Source organism: Leptonychotes weddellii, chromosome 5 (genome assembly GCF_054177405.1).
Source record: "Leptonychotes weddellii isolate Sample4059 chromosome 5, ASM5417740v2, whole genome shotgun sequence".
Taxonomy (NCBI): domain Eukaryota; kingdom Metazoa; phylum Chordata; class Mammalia; order Carnivora; family Phocidae; genus Leptonychotes; species Leptonychotes weddellii.
The window spans coordinates 138,755,130-138,773,762 of NC_138373.1; positions in this window are offsets into that span (position 1 = coordinate 138,755,130).

An 18,633-nucleotide genomic window follows, 5' to 3' on the forward strand; every position below is an offset into this window, starting at 1 on the left:
GGACTGGAGGAGATTATGCTAAGTGAAATAAGTCAAACAGAGAAAGTCAATTATCATATGGTTTCAGTTATTTGTGGAACATAAGGACTAGCATGAAGGACATTAGGAGAAGGAAGGGAAAAATCAAGAGGGGGAAATCTGAAGGAAAAATGAAGAGGGGGAGACGAACCATGAGAGACTATGGACTCCGAGAAACAAACTGAGGGTTTTAGAAGGGAGAGGGGCGGGGGGATGGGTTAGCCCGGTGATGGGTATTAAGAAGGGCATGTATTCCATGGAACACTGGGTGTTATATGCAAACAATGAATCATGTAGCACTGCATCAAAAACTAATGATGTACTGTATGGTGACTAACATAACATAATAAAAAATAAAGAAAAATAAAAAAAATAAAATGAAGTTGAACTTTCTTCAGTCCGGCCCCTTTGTGATGATTTCAAGTGACTTAGGTGGTTATGGCAATGCTTTTTATGATTTTTATAATACAAGTAAGTGGAATAAAATCTGAAAGTACAGATGATCCAATAGACGAGAATGAAAATTACCATAATCCTGTCATCCAGGGGTAACCACCATGAATATTGTTTTGTATATCCTTCTAGATATCATTCTGTGATATGTGCACACAATTTTTAAAGGATGTTGTACAACATTTAATGATATATAGTGAACATTTTTATGTCAATAAAGATATTTCTAAGATATTTTAAATGTCTGCCTTTTAATATTTCATCATGTGGGTATACCAGTATTTATTTATCACTTCTGCTCAACATTTAGGTTGTTTCCATTTTTCAGTCGTTTTTATGACTAATGACTCAATAAGCATCTATGTAGCTAGACCTTTGAGCATTTTCTTAATTACTTGGAATAAGTTGCTCAAAGTGAAATTATTTGGATAGAGCATATACACATATGGAAATGTTTTGAAATGTATTGACAATGTCTTCTAATTGTAAAACGCCCACTAACTAATAAAGTGTAATGGAAAAAAAACCCATTTTTTTTCCATTTTGTGGTAGATTTTATAATAGAAAGGTTGGCGGGAGCTCCTCTTTCATTGCTTGCTAGCTTTATCGTTTTCATCAAATCAGTATTTCTAAACTTCAATGTTCTCATCTGTAAAATGGAAATAATATTCCTCTGTGCCTCTTATATAAGGGTTATTATGTAGGTGAAAGGAGGTGGGCCATGGGCCAAGAACTTTGAAAATTATGAAGTTATGAATAAATATAAGGCATTCATTTATCCCTTCTGCGCAGACAAGGGCAGTGGTCTTCAGGAACATAGTCCATAATATCCCCCATTTCATTACACCCCTTCTGAGTACATTCAATTGTCCTCGTATCCCTCAAGAGCACACTATGGATTTAATGGCACTTCACTGAGTATGCCAATGGCTCTAGCCCTGATCCCAAAGCGTGTTTCCATATTTGCGTGCCTTTTTCTTTCCTTGAACAATAAAGTCTATGACTTGGGAAGTCTGTTTTGTATGGTTACTGTATTTATTTATTTTTTGTCACGTTGCTTTTTCAAACTGGCTATTTACTCTTTGCCCTGCCGCTCTATTATGTTCTCTATGAGGTTGTCTTTATTGGTACTCCTAAGTGGTATTTAGCATTCATGTGGCACTTTTCATCTTGAAAGCACTTTACAGACATTAGCTAATTAATTTTCACATCACAGCATGATAGGTAGGTAGGAAGCTAATCTAAGCATTTGTGCCATGGCAATGAAAGGTGTGTTATGAGTACAATAAATTATTTTTTATTATTCTTTGGAGGAGGAAGAGGTGGTTATGTAATTTGTCCTAAACCACAGAAGACATTTGCATTACAGTTGAAACCTATAGTTGAAGTCTAATCTGACAGAGTTAGTTGTATCACAGGATATGTTACTGGTTCTGATCTGGCTTGCTCCCAAAGATAGCGTTAATGGGAGTGAAACCAACCAGCCGGCTCCCCTTTCCACTCTGCCTGGGGAGCAGCGTTATTGGCACTCGAAGTCACTTTCTTCCCTTCTTTCTGTTTTGAATGATGGCAGTTACTGAAATGAACCTGATGAGAAGTTTGAAAATATTTCAGAAGGGCCTCCAAGTTTATGAGAGAGAAGGATGGGCAGCAGCAGGAGGCAACACTCCATATCGGGCAAATATGGTTGGATTGTAATTTGCTTTTGAAATCTAAGAGCCGTTCTAATTGGTAAAATGATGATACCACTCCTGCTTGGGCAGATGGGAAAGTAGTGAGGTAAAAACCTCTTCCTTGGCTTGTCTTGGCTTGGCTTTCATGAGCTTTACTTTTAGGGATCTGGGGGTGCAGAGAGAGGGCAGGGGGGAAGATGACCCAGGAGCAGTGGCCGTGGAGTTTGCTCTTGTCCTCTGTGCCTCCCCAGAGCTGATCGGGTTTTCCCAACTTCCCTCTCATCTTGGAGTACCAATCAGAGTTTCCAACATTGATTTCAGAAAAGAGAGAATACTAGTAAAACTTGTTTTTAGGAAGAAAGGGATCTTGGTCGGGATTCTCCAGGTTTCTCCATTCTGGAAAGTTTATGGATGGACTTCAGGCAGTGATGGGCGCTGAGCCCACAGGCTTTCTCTCTTCAGTGACTTTAATCAAAAGTCTGGGAGCATCACATTCTTGTAGAGTATCTGATTCAGTTTCCTGTGTCCTGAAATGTGCTCAAGACTTGCACCAATAGTAATTTAGATCACAGAATCTTTAGACTTTGAAAGTTGGTGGTGGGGATGGCAGTTGGAGGGGGAAGTCAGAAAGAACAAGTCCTGATGTTTGATGCATTTTCCAATAGCTCTTTTCTGATAGTTGGATTCCCCGGTGTTTACAATTTCTCATGCCAGTGGGTGTCAGTCTGAACACCTAAGCAGATAGCCTAAATAAGAGGGGAGATTTGACATTTAGCTGTTAATTTATTTTACGATGTGGGCTGCCATGTATTATATGTGAGGTAAATAAAAGTGATGGACTAATTATGGAAACATGCACTGCCTTCCAATTACTCTTGGATTCCATGTTTAATATTTTGAAGTATTCCAATTACAGAGAGATTTGTCACTGCAGCAAACTTTTTTATCTGTGGAATTCCAACTTTATCTGCAGTGAGCCTCAGCTGATTTTGTTCTGCTAAGTAAATGAACATCCTAGACTTTTCAGCACAATTGGGATATTTTTTTTTTCCTGGTTGAATCATATTTTAGACTTATATTTTTGACAACCTATTTCACAGTTGACTGGCCTCCCCCTCCCAATCTGGGATTCTGGTCCACTTTCAAATAGGAGATCCACATTTATTATCATAAAAGGGCAATCTTGTCATTTTAAAAAGATCACTTCTGGTTAATTCAAGATCTGTAACTTGTTTTGGTCTATTAACTTTTTCATATTTCTTTCAAGAACAGTTTGGGAGAGGAATAGATCAACACAGCAAAATGGTTTAACACTAACCAAATGTCTGGTTAAAAATGTTATATATATATATATATATATATATATATATATATATATAAAAGCAGAAACAGCTAAGTTCTTTAAAACTTAGGTTAACAGTAATAGGAGCACCAAAATATTTGAAAGCTAGACTGGAGGCTTGTTTTACTTTGTGTCTAAAGACTTCATAAAACTTAATTTTGTTTTATTTTGGACTTACATTCTAATTTATGCTAATTACACAACCCAGAGCCATCCTTCTTAATATTTCATAAAAATCTGAAATTTTATAAAAATGGAAATTTCTTGTTTGTTTGCTTTTCAGTTTAAGATAATTATTGCCTCTAATCCAGCACTTATCAATTTTAATTTGATCTTTTGCAAAAAGTGAGCTTCATCCAATGAAGCACACTAGTTTTATTACAGAGAAAAATACTATGCATTTTATGGTTCAAGCATTATATCCATAAATGGTTACATTAGTTTTATATGCATATATCTAATCTCATTTCAAAAAATCATTTGAGACAATTTATATAAATGCATAAACCAAAATGGGCAAATTATAAATGAATTATAAATCAGGAACAGAGAACTATAGACAGAATGGAAAGTCAAAACTTGGGGAAGAGTATGAACATAAAGGGGATGCTAAAGATGAGCCATGAATTGGCTCTGTGTTTCTTGGTATCCAAATGAAAAGGGAAACAGGATCAATTCTGTAAGACAAATGATATAGAAGGAAAAACATATCTGTTCCTCAGGGTAAACAAAGGTTTTTTTTCTGGTAATTAGGTTACTTATATTAGCATGTTACTTTATGAATATTAACATATTAGTATATTTTTTGAAATTATTTTTATTATTTTTGTGTCATATTTGCTCATTAACAAAACCCAAGCATGGTAGCTTAAAACAACAAACTTTTATTATTTCTCTGTATTCTGTGGGTTGGTGAGGTGGTTCTTTGGGTCTGAGCTGGTTTGGGTGTGGCTGGATGGTCTAGGATAATGTAGGGTGGTCTGAGCTAGGAATTCTGAGATGGCTGAGTTCTATCTCTTCATGCTCCCTCATCTTCCAGAAGGCTAATCAGGTTGTTCATATGGTGGCAGAAAAGTTCCCAGTAGAAAGAGAGAGGAAGCTCCAATGAGCAAGTACTTTATCAAATCTGTTTATATCAAGTTTGCTAACCTTCTATTAGCCAAAACAAGTCATATGGCCAACCCAGATTTCAAGGAATAGAGAAAGAGACTGTCCCTCTTGAGGGCGAGCTGCAAAGGCCCATTGCAAAGGGGTCTGAATGTAGATAAGAGGAATTCTTGTGGCTTTTTTTGCAAACAATCTACCACAATTGGGAAGCCATGCTTCTCTTTACTACTCCCCATTGATCATTTAGGCTTAATCAAGCCTGGAGTAGAAAAGAATGATATTGTGTCTGCTATCAACTTGTTGCTTCTCACCTCAGAATATGTATGTATATATATATATATATACACGCTCTGTGATAAGCAATGGAATTCCTTTACACTTTTCTCCTTAAAGGGAGCACTGTGGTAAGCTTTCTCAGTAGAGGGCACTGGAGGGATGCTGTAAAAGGAAGAGGCTTCCTGCTGTTTCTGATGGGCCCAGAGGTCAGCAGCGTGGGTGTGAGGATACCCCATAGAGCCTGGCCCAGCCACAGGCCCAGGGTCCTCTGTGACTTTGCAGCCTTGGCCTGGTGTTAGATAACCTTTCTGTATTCCATTCCATATGGAATGTACCGTGTACAACCTGCAGGCAACTGCCTACAGCTTGGAGAGTCACACATTCAGCTGTTCCTTCCTCTGCAAGCACCAGCTTCTCCTCCCTGTGCAGCCTGGACGCTCTGATGGCTCTGCCCCCGTCCAGCACCCAGACTCCTGCTGCACACCCATGCCGTGGGTTACCGATTATCTGTTCCATCCCAGCTCCGTCTGTGCTAAGCCAGGCAGCTGTTCCAGTGGCCAAACCACCTTTTCTCCAGTGAGGCCCGAATCCCCCCCAAGTTTGTTCTTCCTCGGTTATTCTCTGTCTACCCTAGGGTACCATATAGAGTTTACCTTTATCTTATAGTTGCTTTTTAACTCTGACATTAAATTACCCCTGTTTAATCTACCATGTGGTTTCTTTCTCTTCATTGGAACCAGATGACTACAAGTGTGATGGAGAGCCAATGGGAGCTCTGAAGACTGCCCTCCCTGATCTTGGCAAACAAAGGCACAAGTCAGGGAGACGGGAGGGGCAAGAAAAGGAAAAAAGATGGTGGGAAGAAGGGAAATGGAGGTAAAAGGAGCTCATTGTTTCTCTTCTTTGCCCCCAGGGTGGGAGCTAGGGATGTGTGTTTTGGGCATTAAGGTGCCTAGTCAATGCAGAGGAACTGGAATTCTCCTGCATTGCTGATGAGTGTGTATAATGGCATAAACTCTTAGACAAATGTCTGGCGCTGTTATTTTTTTTTTTAAGTGAAACTAAAAATATGAATATCCTCTGACCCAGAGCTTTCAATTCTAGGAATCTACCCAAGAGAGATGAAAACATATGTCTACAAGATATTTACACAGGAATGTTCAGCTTTTCTCATAATAGACCTAAACTGGAAATAAGTCAAGTATCCCTCAATAGGAAAATTAATAAAATGGTATATTTATACAGTGAAATACTATTTAGTAATAAAAAAAGAGATGACTGTTAATACATACAGTAACATGGGTGAATCTTCCAGACATCCATTCATCCCATCTTTTGATGTATTTAAAAGTAAACTGTAGTTATCTGAACACTTCCTGCTAAATATTTCAGCATGTTTATGATTAAGTAGTTCTGTTTGCTCACAATTAGGTAAAAGCAACCATATGAAAAAGAACACATATAGTATTTTTCCATGTGAAGTTCTAAAAGAGGAAAATCTTATCTATGGTAGCTAAAAGAATGCTGGCTGCCTCTGGGGAGGTAGAGGTGGTGATAGAGTGGGAAGGGCCTGAAGGAATTTCTCAGGGTGGTCGTCATGTTCTGATATCCTGATAGAAGTTTGGAATAAGGGGCGCCTGGGTGGCTCAGTCATTAAGCATCTGCCTTCAGCTCAGGTCATGATCCCAGTGTCCTGGGATCGAGTCCCACATCGGGCTCCTTGCTCAGTGGGGAGCCTGCTTCTCCGCCTGCTTGTGTGCTCTCTCTCTCTGTGTCAAAACAATAAATAAAATTAAAAAAAGAAAGTTTGGAATAAGAGATAAGTATATGTATGCATTTGTCAACATCTGCAAATGTACACTTCAGATTTGTATAATTCATTGCATGTACATTTTACATTTACATTTATAAGAAAAAAATATAAACAAGTATAGCTAGTTAATAAGTATGCAGATAGATAGATGAATAGATAGGTGATAAAAAGAAAGTATATTTAAATGTTAGTGATAGAAACTAGGTGGTGAGTAAAAAGATAGTCCCTGTAAAATTCTCTCAGCTCTGCTGGGTGTTTAAAAGTTTCATTTATTTATAAAATAAATCTTTCAGGCACCTGGGTGGCTCAAGTGTCTACCTTCAGCTCAGGTCATGATCCCAGATTCCTGGGATCAAGTCCCGCATCGGGCTCCCAGCTCAGCAGGGAGTCTGCCTCTCCCTCTCCATCTGCCTCTCCCGCAGCTCATGCTCACTCTCTCTTGCTCTCTGTCTCTCACATGTGTGCGCCTGCAAAAATAAATAAATAAAATCTTAAAAAAAATAGATCTTTCAAAGTGCCCAGTTAGGTACAGGGAGCACCCAGTCTAAGTGTCCTTCCCCTGGCTACTGTGGGAAGATTGCAGGTCCCTAGTGAAGCTACATGCACAGCCATTCCCACATGGGCATTGGGGTGGCAGCAGAGAGTGGTACATTGATGAGTCCAGCAGCGTGTTCCTGGAGCCTCATGCTTTGACTGTGATGTTCTTGTCATGGCAGAAATTTTCATGTGTCCCAAGGGAAAGGGTCCTCACCAGAACCCAACCCTGCTGGCACCCTCATCTCAGGCTTCCAACCACCAGAACTGTGAAAAATAAATGTTGTTTTAGCCACCTGGTCCATGATATTTTCTTATAGCAGCTGAATCAACTAAGACACTGGGTCAGCATCAGGATAGCTCAGATTGTACTCATATAGATTGAATAAGTGAATAAATAAATCAGTGACAAAAAAAGTGACACACCAGTAATCCTCCAATCTACCTAAAACAATCATTTTATTGTTTACATATTCAAATGGGATCAATTCCATAAGACAAATGATCTCTAAGGAACAAACACACCTGTTATTTGGGGTAAACAAAGATTTTTTTTCCTGTTAATTAAGTTGCTTATTTTAGAATGTTACTATATTTAATATTAATATATTAATATGCATTTTTAACTGTCAATACAGGTTTTATTATTTTTGTGTAATTTTTGTTCCATTAAAAAAACCCAAGCATGGTGGCTTAACACAATGAACATTTATTATTTCTCTGTATTCTGTGGTTTGGCTAGGTGGTTCTTTAGGTCCGAGCTGGTTTGGCTGTGGCTGGATGGTCTAGGGTGGGCTGCGGTGGTTTCAGGGTATTCTGTTATAGAGCCAGAGCTAAGAAAGGTGGCCAGAAGTCAAAGGAAGAGTGTTCGAAGGAGAAGAGAGTAATCAGTTATGTCAAATGTTGCTGATGGTCTAGGGAACAGAGATCAGCACCGTCCTGCCACTTTGGAACAAAGACTAACAAGGCTCCAGAGGACACTGTGTGCATCCATGACTCTTGTCATCTCTCCACGGGTCACATAAACCCCCCCTCTGAACTCCACTTACCCATTCACCCCTTGGAAGGGGCATGGCTGGCTGAGCGGATCCAAAATACCAAGACAACATTTAGTTAAAGGGACTATTGAAATCATTTCATTGGATTAACTTTACCTGTTGGACTCAAAGGTTCTGCCCAGCAGGAAGAAGCTCAGAGGGAAGATGAGGTATCAAATAAATAAGTAAATGAAGCTGCATTTTCTTTACACATCTGAATGTGTGATAAGTAATTAGATGACCTTACTTCATTAATAAATAGTCACACTCTGAAGGGTCTATTTTTAATGCACTTGATTAAATATAATTTTTATTTTTAAAAGTATAATTAACAGTATGGATCCAAGTTTAATGTGTGTGTTGATTGTAGATGAGATGCATAATTTATAATAATGCAGAGGTGGCCCAAATGTATATACAATATACAGGAGAGTGATAAGACAGTCCTGGGCATTCAGTAAATATTTGTTAATTAAATAAATCCTGTGACATTTTTAAAGTTTATTTTTTTCCAGGAGATTCTTGTTGTCATGGATGAGATCATAATATAGATGCCTCTCTTAGAGGCTGTCCTAATTGTTTTCCTGGCCATATAAGAACGTTAACGTAAAGTAGTCATACTGCAAAAGAGGCAGGTGATAGTAAACGGATTTCTTAAACCAGCAAAGAGAGAAGTCTTTAAAAAGGAATAATTAATTAAAACTCTTGCTTAATTAAGTGTTCTTTAGCCAGGCCGGGTCCTCATGTCATTTCTAATGAATAGAGCTTCTGTCTGTAACAACCTCTAAGACTCACAGGAGGTCAGAACTATGCCTGTGAATTTCAGAGCAGGAAACTGAGGGTCATGGAGACTCTAAGATTGCACCAGGTTACTCGTTAGATAAGAGCAATGGTGGTTCTTGAACAAGACTCCTTCTGAGTTTTTCTTCTAATACCCTATCCATGATCCTAAGTTCATGACCTGTTAGTTTTCTTATGAATTCATTTGGATCATTCGTTTTAAAGACACTCAACAGTTCTGATATGCGGGTGAAAAGAAAGAACTAAGAAATCATCAGCAATTGGCAACATAGTTATATCTATTTAGCACTTTTTTCCCTACAAAAGAAGTTAAAGGGATCTGTCCTATTGAGCAGGGTTTGAGGACTCAGTCCCAGGATTCAAAGCCTTGGTAAAACTGAAAGGGCCATAGGAGGACCATGGCCATGCAGAGCGTGCATGTGTTAATGAGAGGCAGCGTCTGAGAGTCAGCTTCAGCCAGCCTGTGTCAGCTCACGGTGGCCCCATCTTACAGCTTTCCAGAACGTTGGATTTCTATAAGAAGTCTTCAGTTTTGTGCATTGGCCACTAATCTAGAATTTCAAAAAATTGGATATACAAATACTGTACAAGTAAGATTTTTTAAAAAAATGAACAAACATGTCTGTAGGGTGGATTTGGCCCAAGGCTTCCTCTTTGCAACTCTGATGTGGAGGTTTGGGATTATTTTGCAATCTCTGTCAATATGATATTCACTAAGAAATTCCTGTAGGAAACACTATGGGGATGGGGAGAAGGGAAACCTCCAGTAATCTAGGGCACATTTCTTACCTTCTGGGAATTCCTAACTCAGTTGGGAAGACCAATATATATATATGCACAGATATATATATATATAAGAAATAGCTAGGGAGGCATGTAATCAGTGGTGGATTGGGTGGTATAAACTCTAGGAATTCAGAGGATGATTAGTAGAAACAAATTGGGGTGTGGGCGGATAATTGATGTATTGCCTCTCAGTTCCACATACCTTTTGCTTAATCTGTGAAAATGGATCTGGGCCTTTTCTTATTTTTGCCTTGTGGGCATGATGTTAAGCTGTGTCCTTATAGAAGGAAAGGGTTTTGCTTCCTGGTTCTGGTGTGCTAGCTCAGCAGGCCCCCTCCCCTGCTCCCCAGGGCCTGGCTTCTCCATCCTCAGCTCCAGTGAAACATCTGTGGGTGAACAGCTTTCCCTGGTGCTCTAAACAGTGGATTTCTGGAAAGTTCCAGAGGGAAGCTTTCCATCAGGTTCCACCAGCATAATGCCACCTGCCATTCAGTGAGCTACAGATTTCAGTCCAAGAGCCTCTCCCCTGGGTGCTGGTTCCTTATTACTGTAACCCCTTTTTATAGCTAATACGTTCTTATATTAAAAATTCCCTGTTAAAATTACTCTATAATTTTGGTCTCCCGGTATGTTTTTCCTGCTTCAAACTCATAATGATTTTTCCGGGTGCTCTCTGTGAGCGACAAACTGCGCCCCTTTGCTCTTCCTCCACTCCTAGTGTTTGGTTTCAGTGGGGGCTATCCACCTTGGTTGGTTCTCAGCCTCCTGGTGACTGGTTTACAGAGACAGGTACTTCTTACAGAGGAAGGAACTGCCTTCCTTCAGTTCTTTTAAAACTTGAGCTGTGATGCTGGAAATATTCTATATTGAAGTTACAATGGGAGTTAATTTGTCAATACTCCTCAAAATGTACCCTAAAAATGGGTGTGTTGATTGTATATAAAATATATCTCAATATGGGAAATTAAAACAAAGCAAACTTGTTCTCTGGGACTGAGCTTAAGAGTATAAACTGCATGAGGCCTTACTTCCAACCTGGTGGCGAAGACCAGCCTGCGAGGAGGAAGCTGACGCAGGCAGAGGTGAAGAGAGGCAGAGGGAGAGTTTCCAGGTTCTGATCCCTGGTTTCTTTGATTTCCAAGAGTGGATCTAGCTCCTTTCTTTCCTGCTCTTGGCTCTTGTGAGCTAATACTTATTCATTTTGCCTAAACTAGTTCCATTTGATTTTTTTTTACTGGAACTAAAATAATACATAAGGCAAAAATCATCGCGGGCTGAGCTGCTCTGTGTGGGCAGGCTTTATTTTAGGGGTGAGAGGGAGCTTGAGCCTTGAGCACAAGAAGAGGGAGGAAAGCACTGTAGGTGACTATTAGAGGAAGCACCATGGAAAATAAGAACAGGTGTGGCATTTGTGGAGACTGGCCCACAGAATATAGCAGTTCTCAGCAGAGACTTCCAAATCACTTGGATTTGGGCTTAAATCTTAGCTTTGCTGTTTGTGGGCTTGTGTCCTGGGATAGAGACCCATGGTCTCTGAGCTTCAGATAATTGTATCAAGGTTTAAATGAGACCAAGTATCTAAAACATCATAGTAACTGGCACAGTTCCTAACCACTAACAGTGGTCTTTATTTGTGTTTGTGGTTAATGAAAAAGAATGTGGAAAGACACAGTTATTTAATTCCAAATGAATTATTGGTCTAATTGATGCCAATTCTCTAGAAAGTCTGAGAAAAATTACTAGCCAAATTGCAATGACTTAGAAAAGAAGGAGTTGATTCCTAAAAGTTAGCCATGGCTCACCAAGTGCAGATCATGCCACATTAACTTCCTAGCCCCTTATTAGTTTTATGAGATGGAAGGAGAAGGGAAGTGTTATGAACATGGTCTGTCCTTTTGGGAAGGAAGCTATTATATAGGCAGACTTGGATAGTTTCAGCCAGGTGGCCTCCCTTTTCACAGAATATCCTAGATTTCTCAGCTATGTCCAATTTTTAAGAAAGCCTTTTCTTTTATTGACCTGAAATGTCCATATTTGCATCTTAGTTCTGTTCGGAAGTGCATGAAAAGAAGACTGGTTCTTCTTCTTCCCACTACATGAAGACCCCCCTTATGTCTTCCTTCAGATATTTTCTCCTCTGTTATATTAATCCTCAGTTCTTCCCACTACTCTTTCAGTTTAAAAAATTCTAAACATGCCCAATTGTCCTTCTCTTCAGTGCTTTATTGTACCATCAGTCTCTGGGAACCTCTTTGAATAGGTTGTGATATTTCTGATGTTTTCAGACCTATGCAGCTTACACAAGGACTGATCCATAGGATGCATTAATATTTTTATCCTTTAATTTCAATACTATTAACATTTTAAAGGAGATGTGTCACATTGTTGGCTTATATTGAGCCTTAGAAGAACAAAATTTAAATTCTACCTTTCTGAATCTAAATATATAGCTGTGTTAGAACTATTGATTTTTTTAAATCTAAAATGTATAGTTATACCATTATCCTTCTTGTTAGTTTCAGCATAGTAACCCAACCTGTCAAAATCTTGATCCTATCATCTGTCATGTTAGTTATCCCTCCCGGCTTCATTTCATCCTCAAATTGGATTTGCATGATCCTTCATCACAAGCCACTGACAGAAGTGTTGAATGGGACAGAACCAATGTGGAGCCCTGAAGCGTGTCCTAAAGACTCCCTTCTACATTGACATAGTTTTATTAATTGGCACTCTTTCGGTTAGGTATTTCAACCAGCTAAGAATTTTCTTACAGTCATTTTCTCAAGAAAAACTTCCTTGGAATTGTGAGAAAAACCTAGATTCTAAATTCTGGTTATATTAGTCAGAATTCTCCACAGAGAAACATAAATATGTTTACATACACATAAATATTTACACAAGCACGTGCCTTCAACTGATTGGACGAGGCCCACCCACATTATAGCAAGTAATCCGCTTTATTCAAAGTTCACTGATTTAGATGTTAATCTCATCCAAAAACACCTTCACAGAAACACTCAGAATAATGTCTGACCAAAATCTGGGCACTGTGGCCCTGCCAAGATGATACATAAAGTTAAGCATCACATTAGAGTTAGACATACCCGACCTGGTGTGAGGGCTTGCCACAAAGAATTGTTCAGTCCACATCCTTCACAAAGTCACTGTGCTGGGGAAGTGAGTGGGCACTGGACTACAGTCAGTGTACTACTCACCAACCGTGTATCCTGGGCTAGGACTGCATCTACTAGCAGGAAGGACACAGTGTACTAATTAGTATGTAGGTACAGTCTATGCACTAAGCCATGTGCCTTGGGCACATTTTTGTAATTGCACAAAGCCTTAGAATAAGCAAGCTTTGGTCTTACACTTAGCTTCTAATTCTGACCCAGCTTCTCAGTAGCTGTATATCCACAGACAAGGTCATTTATTGCTAGGAAGCCAGTTTCCTTCATCTGTAAAATGGGACAGATGTACCTGGTTGTGAGACTTAGATCAGATGCATTCACACGGATGAAATGCCGGGCTGGCTTGGTGTCTGGCCCACAGCAGCCATGTAGGAGAAGGTAGCCAGGATGAGGATGTTATACAACATCCTTCTCATCTCCAACCTGGTATTTCCTCTAAAAATAAGACACATTCTTTGTCTCAGGATTTCTTCTTGACTTGGCTTAAGTGTGGACTCCATTTAGAACTGTTGGCTGCTCTGGATGACCACAAGGGCTGCTTTCCAAACATTTCAACAAGGGACTCGGGCATTGAAATTCCTTGTCTGGCTCAGGCGAGGTCTGTTTGTCAGAGTCGAGGGACAGGGAGACAGGCCCATAGGTTCCCATTGCCCGGAGCACACAGCTGGCAAGTCTATCTCGGTCCTTGCTGAAGTCCCTTTTTGACACTCGTAAGTGCAGAATGTCCTATTTTATCAAAACAATGAGTTCCGGAGAGACAGTAAATGCACGACAGCCATGCAGCCTTCCCAAATGGGGCAGAACACATGGTTGCAAGTAACGTTTGTAAATAAATTAAGTCATACAAAGAAGTGCAGAATTGAGAATGGATAATACTTTTTCCCCTTAATTAAAAGGAGTTGGCTGACTTAAAATACCAAAGGATCTTTTGCCTTTGTAGAGGAGGGATACTTGCTAGCAAGCATTAACTCCCCTCTGATAATTACACAGCAGCTTAAAATCTCAAATACATAGTGTTCTTAGCTTCACACACTCCTTCAAAAGAGGATCAGTGCTTTGAATAAATCAATTGTTAATGAGTAGAAAATAAAGCATCTTATATGGCTGGATTTTTATGTCACAATTTTAAAACATCTGAGGATGTAGTTCTTCTGTAAAGGATATTCTTACTCCGGTAGACTGTGTTCCAGATTGGTTAAAAATTTTTCCTAACAAAGCATGTTAGCATCCTTACCATCTTTCTTCTTGTCCCTCCTATTCCTCTTCTCTACAGAAAAGCAGTCTCGACAGTGACAGTGGTGTTTGTGCATCCCTGGCAGAAAGAAAACCCAAAGCTACTGAAAGCTGGTTTGTTTTCCTTTCAGCAATTCCTCCCTACCCTTGGCTTTCTCTGCGCCTCCCCCCAAAGCTGGGCCTTCTTACGGATCTGTGTGCAAGAAAGAAGGAAGGGGGGGGAGGGAAAGAGAGAGGAAGGGAGGGAGTGAGGGAGGGAAAGAGAGAGGAAGGGAGGGAGTGAGGGAGGGAAAGAGAGAGGAAGGGAGGGAGTGAGGGAGCCAGAGACACATCTGTAGAAGATGGAACAGTAGGAACAAAGGGGAGGAGGGAGAGAAATCTCGATGATGACCTTGGCTTTTTTGCTAGTGTCCATCGGGAGAGATTGAACCTGTGATAACTTACCAAGGGTAGAAAGAACTTTGTGCTTTTGGATGAGATTTTTTACATCTGTGGTCTTAATCTGCTTGTAGCTCCTGAGGACCTCCGTTGACAAATACCCTCTAAGCCATAGATAATAAAATCACAACCTCAGAAAAAAGGCTTCGAGGTTGTCAGTTCATTTTGTAGCGAAAAGGACGAGAGCTTTGTGAGGGGTGACTCAGCCAAGGTCACTCAGCCAGCTGTGTCTGCAGCTGCACTAAAATCCACATTCCTTGAAATCAGGTCAGGGCCTTTGCCACGGCCGTATGCAAAGTCTCTGCTAACGGCTCACCATTCCCATTTGCTCTAGTTTGATGTCACTTTGAGCTTTCCTGAAAATACATGTTGGCTTATGCATTGATTTACTTTTCTTTCACTTTTCCAGGAGCCTGAGGAACACAGGCAGTCATATTACCTTTCAATACCTTAGTTTAGCATGAAACATTCTCCCTTGTCATCATCCAGGTCTCCCAGGGCTCATGCTTCAATACCCTAATCCACTCTCTGTCCCTTGCACACATCTATCCCACTTTTGCATCCTTGCACTTGCCACACCTCTGCCTGAAAAACCAGGACAACAGTGGCAATGATCAGCATTTATTGGTTGCACACGATGCCTTAGCAGCAGTGATTGATTGGCAGATCATTAGGATCAATTACCCTAGTGACTAGGAACACTGGCACACTGACTAACTCTACAGGGGTATTAAGAAGCCACAGCACTGTTACCTCTTGCTTCTGGGGCTAAAGGGAATATTTCATTGTGTTATCCAGGGAATATCATGGTGTATCAGTTCAGGCTCAGATAGGAAAACAGAAACTGGTCTAGGTATTTCAAGCAGGAAGGATCTTCATGTAGGAGATTGGATGCATGCAAAACCATTGGAACAACTGGAAGTTGAAAAGCTAGCTGTCAGTTTCCTGCTAAAGTTGCAGGACCCACAGAATGGTCACCACCACCCAAAACACTAAATTAGGTGATTTTCAGAGACCACAGCAAAATCTTTTGCCCACCAACTGAAGTCCATGTGTTTGCTTGCCTCTGCTGCAAGAGCACTAATATCACTCCGTTTTTTTCTCTGCCTTCTCTATATGCTGGGGGCTCTTTTTATTGGTGCAATCTAGCCTGGAAACCTTATAGCAAGGCATTCTGGGAAATGTAGTTTCCAGGCTTTTAGACGATGAGATACAGGGGATGATATAGAGGAGGGAATGGTGGCAAATTGCCAACAATCTGGCACAGATGGTATCCATATTTCTTCATATTGCCATGGGAGAGGAAGAAGAAAATCCTTTTTTAGCTTCTATTTTTATTCTAGGTTGGCAGTGACTTTTCTTATCAAAAGGAGTTTAAACTTCCTCCTCTCATCTCCATAGCCTGCAAAAGAACACTGGCTGCAAAGAGAATAAAGCTACAAAAGACACTGAAAACACAAAAGACAAACTCTGTAAGGGCTGCAGTCATTCCCAAGTTAATACTCTAGATCGGAGGCCAAGAAACTTTTTCTGTAAAGGGCCAGATAGTAAATATTTAGGCTTTGTGAGCTATATGGTCTCTGTCACAACTACTCAGCTCTGCTCTCATAGTGCGAAAGCAGCCACGAATAATATGTAAATGAATGAATAACTATGTTCCAATAAAACTTTATTTACCAAAAATAGGCAGTGGGCCAGATTTGACCTGCAGGCTATAGTTTTTGGATTTCTGATCTAGGCCAGTAATCAGCAAAAAATCCCCCCCCCCCCCCACCAAATAAAACCAACCTCCTCTCCCAAAACAAACAAACAAACAAAAAAATATTTTGGCCACCTAGTAGAGTTATGTGGGACAACGACAATGCAGGGGACCGTGAAGAGGGCACAGAATAGGCAAGAATTATTTGCTTAGCTGTTTTGGTTCAGGATATGGGGATGGAGGCTGTTACTGTACTTTGGTGAGAAGGAAGTGGAGATTAATAACAGAATCCACGTCCATCTTTGTAGCTACGTATACGTATGAATATGCATCATACCTGAGACATAATTCTCATGATAAGAGTTTGAACCTAGCATTCTCAACAAAACCTTTTTTTGTACCATTTCAACAGTCTTTTTATTGCAAGTAAGGAAAACCCAATCCAAATTGGCTCAAGCAAAAAGAAGGATGCCTTGGCTCTTATAACTGAAAACACCAGGGGTATTCCTGACTTGCTGCAAAGTAGGCCCTAGGTGTGCGTGCGGTGTCAATAGAAATCAGTCTCTCACTGTTTGGCACCGCGTGTCTATGCTTTTCTTCATTCTCACTTGGGCCAACTTTCGCTTTGGGGTGGTGCCCCTTTGATCTGCCAGCTTCACAAGCCCAATGGGAAGGAGGTGCCACTTTCCCCACAGTTCTAGCAAAGCCCCAGGGCTGATTTTTAGTTGATCTGAACTGAGTCTCAGGCACAATACAGAACCGATTATTCTGGCCAGGGGGAGGGAAAATGCTGACTTCCGCAGCCTAGGTTGTGGGCCACATTGCAGGTGGGATTGGCCCCATCTCAACCCCACAGATGGAAAATAGGGGAGGAAGCATAGTTCCTCAAAGGAAATCAGAATGTTGTTATCAGAGGGTAGTAAAGTGAAGGCTAGGCAAATAAAAACCACGAGTCTACCAGCTGGACTTGCCTTCACAGAGGTCCGATTTATCCCATGGCTGCTTCAGTGCAGATCCCTGAACTAGGTGGACAGTATCTGACACATACAGTTCAGACTCTGATGTCCCTTCAGCAGGCATATCCCTGGTATGAGGCAGATCAGTAAGTAAGGTTGAGTGACCGAAGAGAACTTAATGTAATTCAAATAAGTGTAACGAAATTTGGGGGGAGATACCTTTCTGAAGATTTTTCAGTGGGATGAAGACTATTGTCCTTTCCCAACCAGAATCATTTGTCCTGATTCTGCTTTGTCTTTAGCGTTCATGAAAACAGTAATGAGAGAGAGAGAGACAAAGGTCGTAATTTCCTTTCTAAGAGGCTGTGGCACTTGATCTTACCTTTCCTTTAGCTCATTCACTGAAGTGGATAAAGACTTTGAAGCTTTTAAAAGCAACGAACATATAGATTTCATTTTATCAGGTTAAAGAGATGTGAATTTCCTCAGGCCTGAAACGGACCCTGCCCCACCGACCACGGATGTGAAATCTAAGCGTGGCTATCAGTACAGTGGTGTGAGCAGGCACTGACCTTTTAGATTAGTGCCTCAGCCTTCATTAAGAAGAGCATCCAAAATGACAGCCATGCCTCTAAGGAAGCCCAGCATTCCATACTGGTAGCCCAAGCAGTGAAAATTGACTTGGCGTGGGATTCTCCTCTCCCGGGCCCCCATACTGGGAGCCAGGAGCACAAGACAGCATGTTGACAGATTCCAATCACTTAGGAGCTTTCCTTTATGACACTGCTTTGTAAGAATGTGTCTAGTTAAATTCACAGGGTCATTGACTGTGGCTTTCAAAACACGAGGTTTTATGAAGGAATGCAGACCTGGAATCTAAGGTTCAGAGCCCAGACCTTCAAACAGATTAATCGCCATGGGGAGCATCATAAGAGTTTTTCAACTTTGGCTTCATCCTTTGCCCTAGCAACTGCAGGGCTCCTATTCAGCAGACCCAGGTGTCCACTATGGTCTGTTGGACAGAGCACTGGGCGGGGAGCCAAGAAGTGGGATGGTCTCATTTCAGCTCCCCAGCTGGCTCCCTGCGTGCCCCCTTGAGCAGATTCTTAACTGCTCTGTCTGCGTTTCCAGCTTATTAAGTTGAGAAAAGAACAATAATGCCCCAAGACACAGAGTTCCAGGGTGGGGGGTAGAGGTGGGATAGGTGGATGTATGTATGTGTCTGTTGCAGGGGGGTGGGGGGAAGTGTCTGGAGGGCAAGTAAATCATTTGTGATGGA